Source organism: Entelurus aequoreus, linkage group LG08 (genome assembly GCF_033978785.1).
Source record: "Entelurus aequoreus isolate RoL-2023_Sb linkage group LG08, RoL_Eaeq_v1.1, whole genome shotgun sequence".
Classification (NCBI taxonomy): Eukaryota; Metazoa; Chordata; class Actinopteri; order Syngnathiformes; family Syngnathidae; genus Entelurus; species Entelurus aequoreus.
The window spans coordinates 45203414-45218151 of NC_084738.1; the positions used below are offsets into that span (position 1 = coordinate 45203414).

Sequence of the window (14738 nt, forward strand, 5' to 3'; positions counted from 1 at the left end):
AGCTCCCATGGGGCCCTAAGCAAAATTTGATTTTGGGGCCCTCTATTTCTGCCAATAATATTGATTGTTGATCATTCACACACCTACTATAAACTCATTGCGGCTCTGGCAGTGTTGTTTACATTATCCTATTGTCAGCCTGGCATGTCTTTACAAATGCCATCCATCCATCCATCCATTTTCTACCGCTTATTCCCTTCGGGGTCGCGGGGGGCGCTGGAGCCTATCTCAGCTACAATCGGGCGGAAGGCGGGGTACACCCTGGACAAGTCGCCACCTCATCGCAGGGCCAACACAGATAGACGGACAACATTCACACTCACATTCACACACTAGGGCCAATTTAGTGTTGCCAATCAACCTATCCCCAGGTGCATGTCTTTGGAGGTGGGAGGAAGCCGGAGTACCTGGAAGGAACCCACACAGTCACGGGGAGAACATGCAAACTCCACACAGAAAGATCTCGAGCCTGGGATTGAACCCAGGACTACTCAGGACCTCCGTATTGTGAGGCAGACGCACTAACCCCTCTTCCACCGTGCTGCCTCTTTACAAATGACATGTCATTTATAAAGATATGGGGGTGGCCCAGTTAAGAACATAAATAATACCAATGAATGAACGAATGATGTCCAGAGTGCCACATATGGTTCCTAATCTTAAAATGTAGAAAACATTCAGCTACAAGAGTGGCCTGGGGTTGAACAGTCCAAGTGATAAAGCTTTGTATTTACAGTAAAAGTGTCATCTTGTCTCATCAGTCTTGTACATATTAGTCTTTAATTACTAGTTTATATTTTTGGTTAATTGTTCATATTTAATGTTTACTTTGTACAAAGAGAGCGCAGTCTACTGAAGTTAAATAGTAGTGCAAGAAAAACAATAAAGTGCAACAATAAAATCACTTAAATATATACAAAAAGGAACAAATTCAAAAATACAAAAAACAACATACTTAAATTAAATATCAAGCAAATACTTAAATAATATTAATGAACAGAGTTACCAGAAACAAGGTAACATTAAAGTGTTTGTGTTTGCTGTTGTTGTTTTTGTCTCTCTGTCTAATCCCCCTCTTGTCCCCACAATTCCCCCCTCTGTCTTCCTTTTTCTCTCTTTCTATCCCCTCCTGCTCCGGCCCGGCTGCACCAAATGATAATATAAATACATTTAATAAAGTCAAAATACAAGTAAGGCAACAAGAGAAGTATCCTACACTTCTCTTTTGTAAAGTAAATCTGAACAGCCGATATGGGCATCTACATCTGCTATATGATTTGCCCGAGAAGCTGGGCAGGACATAAAAAAATAAATAAATAAATAAATAAATAAATAAATAAATAAAAAAAAGAAAAAAAAAAGAAACAAGGTAACATAACGGTTAATAAACAAATATAAAGTTACTACATATTAAAACTATGTAAATGTACATAACGATGTGAAAAAATTTTTTGGCGAAAAAATCAAAATAAACTACCTTAAATTAAGGTCCTTAATTCACACATTTGACCATCACATCACAGTTTTGTTCCTCTGTTCTTCACCACCCACACCACTCCACCAATCAGCTCTGGGCTGATTCTGTGCCTCCAAAGTATTTTAACAATGTTCCTGGGGAAGTTTCACATAACTTATGAGTTGATGTAAAAAATAATGTTTATTTTACTCACATAAATTACCGAGCTCTGCTGCAAACAACATATCTCACTAGTAACCTGATGCTAAAAACATATTGCTAGCACCGCGCTAGCTAGCTAACGTCACCTAGCTAAAGCTAATTACAGCTACAAATCTCTTTGATAAACTTTTTATTACCAAGTCATGCAAACATACCTTTATCGTGGCATTTTTTCTCCTCTTCCACTTTCTTCTTCTTCCTTTTTTCTGCACCTGAAGGATATATGTCCTTTTTTGTGACATTGTTTTGCCTCTATCTGCGCTTTTGATGCCCAGTGCGCACTGGCATTGCACGGCAGGCGGCAAACGTCACAGGTGCAGCAGAGGCAGCTTTACATTTAAAGGCCTACTGAAACCCACTACTACCGACCACGCAGTCTGATAGTTTATATATCAATGATGAAATCTTAACATTATAACACATGCCAATACGGGCGGGTTAACTTATAAAGTGACATTTTAAATTTGCTGCTAAACTTCCGGTTCGAAACGCCTCTGAGGATGCCGTATGCGCGTGACGTAACCCGGGGAACACGGATATGCCTTCCACATTGAAGCCAATACGAAAAAGCTCTGTTTTCATTTCATAATTCCACAGTATTCTGGACATCTGTGTTCGTGAATCTGTTGCAATCATGTTCATTGCATTATGGAGAAGGAAGCTGAGCAAGCAAAGAAGAAAGTTGTCGGTGCGAAATGGACGTATTTTTCGAACGTAGTCAGCAACAACAGTACACAGCCGGCGCTTCTTTGTTTACATTCCCAGAAGATGCAGTCAAGATGGAAGAACTCGGATAACAGAGACTCTAACCAGGAGGACTTTTGACTTCGATACACAGACGCCTGTAGAGAACTGGGACAACACAGACTCTTACCAGGACTACTTTGATTTGGATGACAAAGACGCAGACGTGCTACTGTGAGTATGCAGCTTTGGCTTCTAAACATTTGATCGCTTGACCGTATGTGCGCAACTTTTTTTTGCGTATGTACGTAACTTTTTTAAAATATATAAGCTTTATGAACCTTGGGTTAGGTGAACGGTCTTTTGGGCTGAGTGATTGTGTGTGTTGATCAGGTGTTTGAATTGTATTGGCGTGTTCTATGGAGCTAGGAGCTAGCATAGGAGCTAGGAGCTAGCATAACAAACACGCAGGTGTTTTTATGCAGGATTAATTTGTGGCATATTAAATATAAGCCTGGTTGTGTTGTGGCTAATAGAGTATATATATATGTCTTGTGTTTATTTACTGTTGTAGTCATTCCCAGCTGAATATCAGGTACCGTGAGTATGCAGCCTTGGCTGCTAAACATTTGATAGCTTGACCGTATGTGCGCGTCACGTACGTAACTTTTTAAAAATATATAAGCTTTATGAACCTTGGGTTAGGTGAACGGTCTTTTGGGCTGAGTGATTGTGTGTGTTGATCAGGTGTTTGAATTGTATTGGCGTGTTCTATGGAGCTAGGAGCTAGCAGAGGAGCTAGGAGCTAGCGTAACAAACACGCAGGTGTTTTTATGCAGGATTAATTTGTGGCATATTAAATATAAGCCTGGTTGTGTTGTGGCTAATAGAGTATATATATGTCTTGTGTTTATTTACTGTTGTAGTCATTCCCAGCTGAATATCAGGTCACCCCCGGCTCTCACAGCATCTTCCCTATCTGAATCGCTTCAACTCCCCACTAGTCCTTCACTTGCACTTTACTCATCCACAAATCTTTCATCCTCGCTCAAATTAATGGGGAAATTGTCGCTTTCTCGGTCCGAATCTCTCTCACATCATGCGGCCATCATTGTAAACAATAGGGAACTTTGCGTATATGTTCAACTGACTACGTCACGCTACTTCCGGTAGGGGCAAGCCTTTTTTTTTATCAGATACCAAAAGTTGCAATCTTTATCGTCGTTGTTCTATACTAAATCCTTTCAGCAAAAATATGGCAATATGGCGAAATGATCAAGTATGACACATAGAATAGATCTGCTATCCCCGTTTAAATAAAAAAAATTCATTTCAGTAGGCCTTTAAAGAGAGGCAGGAAGAATCACTAGGCCTAGATCAGCAGCAGCACTCTGTTGACCTAAAATTGTGTTTTTGTACAATAATATATCTTTGATCATTTAGAAATCATCAGTCAGACTCGTACATGCAAAAAATAAAAAATAATACTTTTTTGTTAATTGCCTTTGGGAGCCCCTGGTGGCCGCGGGGCCCTAAGCAAGCGCTTAGTACGCTTATGCCTTGGGCCGGCTCTGCACGGACTGGTACCGGACCATGGCCCGGTGGTTGGGGACCACTGTTCTATATGACAGCAGTGTTATGTTGTCTTTAAAAAACCTAGTCAAAGATATTCTACATGACAGAAGTGTTATGTTGTCTTTAAAAAACAAACCTAGTACAGTGCTAAAATGCCAGTCAAAGATCTTCTATTTATGACAGGAGTGCTCTGCTGTTTCTAACCACAAAAGCTATAAAGGTGACCTAAAGCATCGACACATCTCTCAGTGTGACGTAGTAATGCAAACTACAACCACAACAATGCCTTTGGTAGTGCAAACAAAGAACTATCTGGAGAAAAAAAGTGTTTGACAATCTTGTGGAACTTTCAGCATCCAAACACACACCCGGCTAATTATATTACTGTGCGCGTGTGCGCGCGTGTACTTTTTTTGCATGAGTAGTTCACTCAGCTGCTCCCTGCGTGAACTTGCGCGCCTCTCTCTCAAGGTGGGGGCCGAACACCGGCCGCCGCAGACACTCGCAGGCGGGGAGGGAGCGACGCTTTCCGCCGCCAGCCCCGGAGCAGAGCAAGGGGGACGCCGAGCAGAGCCGAGCCGAGGCGAGGAGAAGCAGGAGAGGAGGCACACGGAGCCCACGCACAGTAAGACGCATACAAAACTGCTTGCTTTTCTCCCGTCGCTCCTTGTCTCGTCGCGGAGGAGGGAAAAAAAAGGGCGATTCTAACTAAAAGTGTTTTTAGCATGTCAGCAAGCGAGCGAGCATGGAGAACCCCACCTGCTCTCGGGGTTAAGTTGAGCGGGAGCCCCGCTGCTAGGCGGCGTCGCTGGCCGGGCGAGGAGCGCGTCAGCCCGGCGTGCGAGCTTCCCGAACTGCGCCACTCCTTTTACACACTTTCGCTCCCTTCTTTCTCTCCTTTCACCAACGGTGCTCATACTCTCTAGCGAAGTGTGTCGCTTCCACTTAGCGTTTTGCAACTCTTTATTTGCGAAAAAGCGAGATTTTTTTTGGTTTTAGTTTTTTCATGCGTTTTTATCTGCGTCTCACCATCGCGGAAGTGACACGAACGCACACATAACAAGCCCGGCTTGGCATGTGTGTACCGTGCATGGCTTTTACATGGATATTGTGCATGGAAGTGTACTAATACCCAATGTTTGTGTTCTTCCACGGGCGTATGGTTGTAAAGGACACACTGGCTTTGTGATTGCGAGACTACCCGTGATGTCATTCATCCCAGCTTGGGCCATTATATAACGGGACTGTGGGGAAGCCTGTGATAGCAGGCTATTTTTACTCTGTTTACACCCCCTTATGCTGCACTAGGCTACACGTCCCAAGTGGTGGTCCTATCACTCACATTGCCATATTCTTTTTTTTTTGGTTGCATGTTCTTTGATGGTGTGTTTGTGCAAGACTCCTCTTGCATACACATCCAATGGGATAGAGCAGGGGTCGGCAACCTTTTTGGCTGAGAGAGCCATGAAAGCCAAATATTTAAAAATGTATTTCCGTGAGAGCCATATAATATTTTTTAACACTGAATACAACTAGGCAAGGCAAGGCAACTTTATTTGTATAGTACTTTTCATACACAAGGCAGACTCAAAGTGCTTCACAGACAACAAAGTGAAATGAAAGAAAATAAAAGCAAAATTAAAATGCAGACAATAAAAATAAAAATAGATGCGTGCATTTTTAAAGGCCTACTGAAACCCACTACTACCGACCACGCAGTCTGATAGTTTATATATCAATGATGAAATCTTAACATTGCAACACATGCCAATATAAAGTGCAATTTTTAATTTCCCGGGGAACTTCCGGTTGAAAACGTCTATGTATGATGACGTTTGCGCGTGACGTCGATGGTTGAAGCGGAAGTATTCGGACACATTGTATCACAATACAAACAGCTCTGTTTTCATCGCAAAATTCCACAGTATTCTGGACATCTGTGTTGGTGAATCTTTTGCAATTTGTTCAATGAACAATGGAGACTGCAAAGAAGAAAGCTGTAGGTGGGATCGGTGTATTAGCGGATGGCTGCAGCAACACAACCAGGAGGACTTTGAGTCGGATAGCAGACGCGCTATCCGACGCTAGCTGCCGACCGCATCGATGATCGGGTGAAGTCCTTCGTCGCGCCGCCGATCGCTGGAACGCAGGTGAGCACGAGTGTTGATGAGCAGATAAGGGCTGGCGTAGGTGGAGCGCTAATGTTTTTATCATAGCTCTGACGAGGTCCCGTAGCTAAGTTAGCGTCAATGGCGTCGTTAGCAACAGCATTAGCATTGCTAGGCTTCGACAGGCGGCACAGCATTAACCGTGTGGTTACAGGTCCAGTGTTTGGTTCGGTGTCTTCTGATAGTAGTATTGTTGAACCTCTGTCTATCCTTCCAGTCAGGGGCTTATTTCTTTTGTTTCTATCTGCATTTAAGCATGATGCTATCACGTTAGCTCCGTAGCTAAAGTGCTTCACCGATGTATTGTTGTGGAGATAAAAGTCACTGTGAATGTCCATTTCACGTTCTCGACTCTCATTTTCAAGAGGATATAGTATCCGAGGTGGTTTAAAATACAAATCCGTGATCCACATAATGAGCCCTTTTACCTAAGTTACGGTCAGAGCGAAAAAAGATACGTCCTGCACTGCACTCTAGTCCTTCACTCTCACGTTCCTCATCCATGAATCTTTCATCCTCGCTCAAATTAATGGGGTAATCGTCGCTTTCTCGGTCCGAATCGCTCTCGCTGCTGGGGAAATGTGAGGAGCCTTTCAACCTGCGACGTCACGCTCCGGTACAGGCAAGGCTTTTTTCATCAGCGACCAAAAGTTGCGAACTTTATCGTCGATGTTCTCTACTAAATCCTTTCAGCAAAAATATGGCAATATCGCAAAATGATCACGTATGACACATAGAATGGATCTGCTATCCCCGTTTGAATAAAAACATTTCATTTCAGTGGGCCTTTAAGTAAGACCAACATTTTTAGAGTATAATAAGTCTCTTATTCTTTTTAATAACGTTGTTATTCTGAAGCTAACCAATAATAAATAAAATACTTCTTACCATTAATGCGACTTCTTGAACAGGTGCGGTAGAAAACGGATGGATGAATTAAAATGCATGAGAATGTTTTATATTTTTAACAATATATTTAACACTGTGATTACCAGCTGAATTATTCATTACTTATCGTGTTAAGCAATGTCAGCTAAGATTTATCTGAGAGCCAGATGCAGTCATCAAAAGAGCCACATTTGGCTCGAGAGCCATAGGTTCCCTACACCTGGGATGGAGCAATATTACAATGCATGCATTTGTGTCTACTTACGCCCACAGTACACTAACATATTGTAACACTTTATCACATTGTGAAGTGGGAACCCGGTAGGCACAAGACAACATTGATTATACATACTAGTGTTGTAACAATACCAATATTTTGGTACCGGTACTAAAATTATTTCGGTACTTTTCTAAATAAAGGGGACCACAAAAAAATTGCATTATTGGCTTTATTTTAACAAAAAATCTTAGGGTACATTAAACATATGTTTTTTCTTGTAGTTAAGTCCTTAAATAAAATAGTGAACATACTAGACAACTTTTCTTTTAGTAGTAAGTAAACAAACAAAGGCTCCTAATTAGTCTGCTGACATATGCAGTAACATATTATGTCATTTATCATTCTATTATTTTGTCAACAATTATTAAGGACAAGTGGTAGAAAATTTATTATTAATCTACTTGTTCATTTACTGTTAATATCTGCTTACTTCCTGTTTCAACATGTTCTATCTACATTTCTGTTAAAATTTAATAATCACTTATTCTTCTGTTGTTAGATACTTTACATTAGTTTTGAATGATACCACACATTTAGGTATCGATCTTATACCAAGTAGTTACAGGATCATACAATGGTCATATTCAAAGTCCTTATGTGTCCAGGGTCATATTTCCAGAGTTTATAAACATACATTTTAAAAATATTAAAGTTTAAAGTACCAATGATTGTCACACACACACTTAGATGTGGTGAAATTTGTCCTCTGCATTTGTCCCATCCCCTTGGGGAGCAGTGGGCGAAAGAAGATGTTGTGATGCCAAAAAATATCGACGTAATTATAGTAATATTGACTCGATACGTTCTTGTACTTGTTATCATTACAGTGGATGTTAGGTGTCGATCCACCAATGACGTTTGTTTACATTTTGATGCCGGTAAGCTACAGTGTGTAGTGAAGCATGTTTAGCTATTCCTCGTCCTGCAGGGATGATACTTGTAAGAAACTTACTGTATTTGTCGCCATGGAGGTGAGGATTAGTGATTTAGAAGTAGCTAAAACACTGCCGACGGCGGATGGTCGTTAGCCGCTAGCTAGCTAGCTAGCCATGTCTTAAAGCACCTCTTCCTGGGGTCGTTTCAGTGTTATAACTTCACCTTTATCTTTAGTTTTTAAGCCAAAATGCGTCCGTTCTCCCTTTTCTGTCTACACACTGTGTCTGCTTGTAAGTACTCTGCGATTGTGTGCCGCCGAACATGCTCGTCTGCTCGTAAACCAGCAATGTCACGATGTGACTTTGACGTGGGCGCGGGGGGTGAGGGACCGGTACGTTTCAGAGACGGTATCGTACCGAAAGTGATTCATTAGTACCGCGGTACTATACTAATACCAGTATACCGTACAACCCTGATACATACATGTTTTTTTAAACTGACTTCTAAACAACGTTTCAAAATAGTTGACAATGTCTAACATTGGATCCACATTGTTGGTTGGGAAATGACCAAATTTCAATGGTCAAATCTTCTGAAGTATACGGAGTGCAATCAGATTTCACAGTGCTTGTATTATGTATAATGTAGTATATTAATTAAATTCTAGACTCTGCCAGATCATTCCAGTGACCACTACTTCTCATAGATATAACACTAGAAGTAAACCTTTATTAATTGGGAAAAATCGTCATCTAAAGTGTACAAGCTTTAGTATAGCCCAGACCTGGGCATTCTGCGGCCCTCGGGCCGCATCCGGCCCTTTGTGCGTCCCTGTCCGGCCCGCGTGAGGCCAATTATAAATTACAAAATACATTTAAAAAAAGTATCTATGTCGAGTGTGCAATACAACGGTGCTGCTTTTGTTTTGAAAATCGTTATTTGTATTACTTCCGTGTGGACGTGTGCGTGTGCGTGATTGTGAGTGAATGTGAACAGCTGCAATCACAAATTACAAAATAAAGTTGAAAAAACATCTATGTCGTGCGCGCAATACAACTGTGCTGCTTTTATTTTGAAAAGTATTATTTATGGGCGTGTGTCCTTGTGTAACCTGCGAGTGAAGGTGCACATGCAGCGACAAGTGATGCACGGTTTACACCCGAGACGCTAAAAAGAGAAAAGTTGATGACGAATGGCGTGTTTTCAACAAGACATGGACTGCCAAGCAACGTTCCCTCTAAGGTGCGCGCCTGCGCAATTGCGCACTGCTCAAGCGTCCGCTGCGCACAGCAAATATATGCCGCGCACCAAATCAAATCCCATCTGAGTTCTAAACAAAATAAACACATTTATTCTGTGTAATTTTGCAATGCAACTTTGAGTGACAGTGACAACAAGCGGCCCTAACGGTGTTCGTCAACACCGTTCAATTGAACACCGTTTAATTATTGTAACGTCTATCGAGATGCTTCGAGGACAGGAATTATATCGATCACTTTATTGAGCAAAACTGTTTATATTCGGACATAACCACACCAAAAACATGAGTAAAACACTTCTATCTCGAAAAACTAGTCATTTTCTGCCGTACAAACCAGGCCAAAACCAACTTGTCATCTGTCACCAACACGCATACCACTAAACCACTGGTGCGTTTATGGCCACACAAAAAGTCGGATAACTCAAACACCACACAAAGTTACACTATGACTCCTCAGTCATACGTGTGCTTATTTTACTGTCATTTATTATTAATGTTAATTCATTTATATTAGTCATGGAATGCTGTTACACACACTATGTTGAAGTATTACTATTATTATTAATTATTATTATTATTATTATTTGTCTTACGGTATATATCAAAAATAATATTGAGCAAAATTTAATTGAAATATTGTCGATGTGGCCCTCCAGCAGTGCTCGGGTTGCTCATGCGGCCCCCGGTAAAAATTAATTGCCCACCACTGGTATAGCCTGTAGAGGCCCGATGATCTGAATGAGATTGATAGCTCTATAAAAGAATCACATTCTTTAAACATTTTTAAAAAGCGTCTTAAGCAAAATTTATTGCTACGTTATGCTTAGTAAATTTAGCACACCCCTTATGGTTGAGGTATTAACATTAGTCGCATCATTTTGGTCTTGACATCTGTATGTATGATGAAATTATCGCAGATCTTCAAGATGCAACCTTTAAACACATTTGAATAATAGGATATTGAGACTAATTTGGTGGATTTAAAGATTCTTTTAACCCTTGTAAATGGGTATTTAGTGGGTAGATTTGAAATGTACTGTATTGTGTGTATAACATGATGATGTATATTTGAACTGTGGGTCCCTGTTCATAAACTGTGTGCTTATAGGGATTACCTTTTTGCAGAACGGACTCTGATATTAGCAAAAGAAACAATAATGTATTACAAAATTATGTCTGTATGTAAATAAATAAATACAAATAAGTAAATAAATCAACGTCTTAACCTGACAAATTCCATGACATAGTGAATTTGCAAAGAGCTAAAATTATGCACAAAGCAAACTACAATCTGCTACCCATGAATATACAACAATTATTCTCAACAAAAGAGGACAAATATAATCTTAGAGAAAAATTAAATTTAAAACATTTGTACGCACGTACAACACTTAAGACCTTCAGTATATCAGTTTGTGGAATGAAATTATGGAATGGATTAAGCAAAGAAATCAAACAATGTACTAATGTAATCCACTTCAAGAAACTCTTCAAACTCAAAGTGTTTACAAAGCATTCTGAATTTATTTCATCCATCCATTCATTTTCAAAATAATGTTACTCATCTCACTATATGAAATATAACTTACTTCTTAATTATTATTTATTTATTTTAATGTTATGAGTTACGGAGTAAATTGTCAATAAATTGAGAACAGGAAGTGAACAAAAGTTTAAGCAACGGCTATGTAAAGGAAAAGGGGTAGGATTAAATAAGCTCTGCTTCTTCCTACTCCTTTTCGAACATGTTGAATAGAGAAACTGGAAATTGTGATGTATCATGTTGTATGCATACATGTTCGAAATAAACACAAACTCAACTCAACTCAACGACATTGAATAAACGTTGTCAAAAAGCATGTTTTTTCAATGTTGTATTTGTGTTGTAGAATAATGGTTGGTAAAATACCAAAATTCAATGGTCAACTCAACGTCAGAACCCAACATTGATTAAATGTCGTCAAAAAGCATGTTGTTACAGCTAAGGGTGTAACGGTACACACAAATTTCGGTTCGGTACGTACCTCGGTTTAGAGGTTACGGTTCGGTTCATTTTCGGTACAGTAAGAAAACAACAAAATATAAATTTTTTGGTTATTTATTTACCAAATTTGTAAACAATGGCTTTATCCTTTTAACATTGGGAACACTATAATAATTCTGCCCAAAAATAGAAATAGCTCTGTGTGTGATGGATGTGAGCCACCACTAGGCTGATCAGTGCAACAGCAGGCAGTCATGAATGATAAGGATAATAATAACATACATATACATATACACACAGGGTCCATTGCCAGGATTAATGTGGTCAACATATATCAAATAAAAACTAAATAAGATAAGGCTCAGAATGGTTTCTTAACAAAACCTTTCTACATATAAAGTGCTTTTTTTGATTGATAGATTGAGACTTTGCTGAACAATGTCGGCAAACCGCTTTTGCTTTGTCCGCCTCTCGTCCTCCATTGTTTTATCGCACCGCGAAGCCGAAGTGTTCACAAACGAGAGATCTTAACGAGGCAGTAGGGTCTTCCAGCTCTGACTTTTACATGTTGTCGTAGCCCGGTCGCTGCTAGCATGCCGTGTGTTGTGTCTCGGTGTGCATTGTTTACACAACATGCGGTGCGCTACTTAATATGTCTGTGTGGAAACTCGTTCGGTACACCTCCGAACCGAACCAAAACCCCCGTACCGAAACGGTTCAATACGAATACACGTACCGTTACACCCTTAGTTACAGCGTTATGTTTGAGTTGCTCAACATCAAAACCTAGTTCAACAAGTTCTCAATGTTGTTTTAATGTCTTGTGCCTGCTGGGAATAAATACCACTCAGAGGAATTATACCACCCATTAATTCCCATTTTCTGTAACTAGTAACAACCACAAACACCATGAAGGTTTTATGCTGCCGAATCCGATACCGATCATCCATTTTTGAGATCGGCCTATACCAATATCTGTCGCATGTACTAACTGTACATTTTTCAGTGTAATTATAGTGCTTGCTATTGTCAGTACAACAATAATAACACAATATTATAAGCTAGCGCGGAGAAAGGCAGCGCCGGTCAGTAAGAAGCTACTCCTACAGACCGCGACCACTTCCCTGAGGACAGCAGGAACTTCACTCGGTGACAGAAAACACTGTGAGTAATGGCTTCCTGCGCGTCTTGCACCATACTCACGGAGAGGTTGGCTCTGCTAGAGGGCCGTGTCCGCCAGTTAGAGCAGAGTAATGTCGTAACTTTAGATGTTGCGGACACATCTGCTAGCGTTAGCTGTAGCGAGCTAACTAGCCCAGCTTGTAGCAGTCCTAAGCGGCCTACAAGCTACGGTGTACCGGTTGAGACGCATAATAGATTTAGCTCTTTAGCTAGTCCTACACCCCAGTCTACCGGGCACCACACCTTAGTTATAGGGGACTCCATCACCCGAAACATAAAGCTTAGCAAACCAGCCACAATAAAGTGTATCCCCGGGGCCAGAGCACCTGACATTGAAGCTAATCTTAGGGAGCTAACTCGCAACAGGCCTAGTAAACACGTACGACAGGCTAATCGCACCACTAATTATGCGAATATAGTTGTACACGTTGGCTCCAATGACACTAGAATGAGACAGTCAGAGATTACAAAGAGAAACATAGCCAGGACTTGTGATCTCGCCAGAAAGATGTCCAGGCATCGAGTAATTGTCTCTGGCCCCCTGCCTGCGAGAGGCAATGATGAGAGATATAGCAGATTAGTCTCGCTTAACAAGTGGTTGGCTAGCTACTGTAGGACGCAAGGACTAACGTTTATTGATAACTGGCCCTCTTTCTGGGGCAAACCAGGCTTGCTGATGAGAGACGGCCTTCACCCTAACCAGGAAGGCGCCATCATCCTGTCTAGAAACATAGACTACTATTTAAGTCTCACTTGACTGACTACACTAGAGCAAGCCCGGTCACAGGCAATTACAATGTCTGTTAGTCCGGGTGAGGAGTCAGTTAAGCTAGAACTAGCCAGCGCCAGGCTGGATAATCCATGTACGCATAGCAATTCTCTTAGAATAATACACAATTCACATAATGTTTTTTCTGTTGTGTCTGTGTCAGAGGTGGACATGCATTCTACTGAGGTGGCAAATTATGATATGTCCAGTCTATTGCAGCACCAAGCAAACAATCGGAAAATTCCCGTCATATCAATTCCTAGATATGGTCGAAACTATTTAAAGTGCACTACGCATAATAAACGCAACATTGTTAATATTGCCACTACGGATAATCTTAACAAAAACTCGTCAAAACAGCCCAATACCTATAATATGGGCTTTTTAAACATAAGATCATTGTCTCCCAAGGCGTTATTGGTTAATGAGGTCATTAGAGACAACAATCTTAACGTCATTGGTCTTAGCGAAACCTGGCTCAAACCGGACGAATTTTTTGCGCTCAATGAGGCATCTCCTCCTAACTATACGAATGCGCATGTTGCCCGCCCTCTTAAAAGGGGAGGGGGTGTCGCACTAATATACAATGAAAATTTCAACCTTACCCCTAACCTAAATAATAAATATAAATCGTTTGAGGTGCTTACTATGAGGTCCGTCACACCGCTACCTCTCGACCTGGCTGTTATCTACCGCCCCCCTGGGCCCTATTCGGACTTTATCAGTGAATTCTCAGAGTTCGTTGCTGATCTAGTGACGCACGCCGACAATATAATCATAATGGGGGACTTTAATATCCATATGAATACCCCATCGGACCCTCAGTGCGTGGCGCTCCAAACCATAATTGATAGCTGTGGTCTTACACAAATAATACATGAACCCACGCATCGCAACGGTAATACAATAGATCTAGTGCTTGTCAGGGGTGTCACCACCTCCAAAGTTATGATACTTCCATATACTAAAGTAATGTCCGATCATTACCTTATAAAATTTGAAGTTTTGACTCTTTGTCAACAAGCTAATAATAATAATAACTGCTATAGCGGCCGCAACATTAATGCTGCCACAACGATGACTCTTGCTGACCTACTGCCTTCGGTAATAGCACCATTCCCAAATTATGTCGGCTCTATTGATAAACTCACTAACAACTTTGACGATGCCTTGCGCGAAATTATTGATAGTATAGCACCGCTAAAGCAAAAAAGGGCCCCTAAAAGGCGCACCCCATGGTTTACAGAAGAAATTAGAGCTCATAAATTATCATGTAGAAAACTGGAACGCAAATGGCGCGCGACTAAACTTGAGGTTTTCCATCAAGCATGGAGTGATAGTTTAATAACTTATAAACGCATGCTTACCTTAGCTAAAGCTAAATACTACTCAA

At 40.8% G+C, this 14738-nt stretch overlaps 1 protein-coding gene across 1 annotated transcript in view; it reads left to right on the top strand.

Moving 5' to 3' along the window:
• Positions 1-14738, top strand: part of atxn1a (ataxin 1a) — a 189793-nt gene that overhangs the window by 27160 nt on the left and 147895 nt on the right. Inside the window, exon 3 of the mRNA XM_062056594.1 lies at positions 4409-4562. The gene's annotated coding sequence lies outside the window, so the exon portion shown is untranslated. The remainder of the gene's footprint in view (positions 1-4408; positions 4563-14738) is intronic.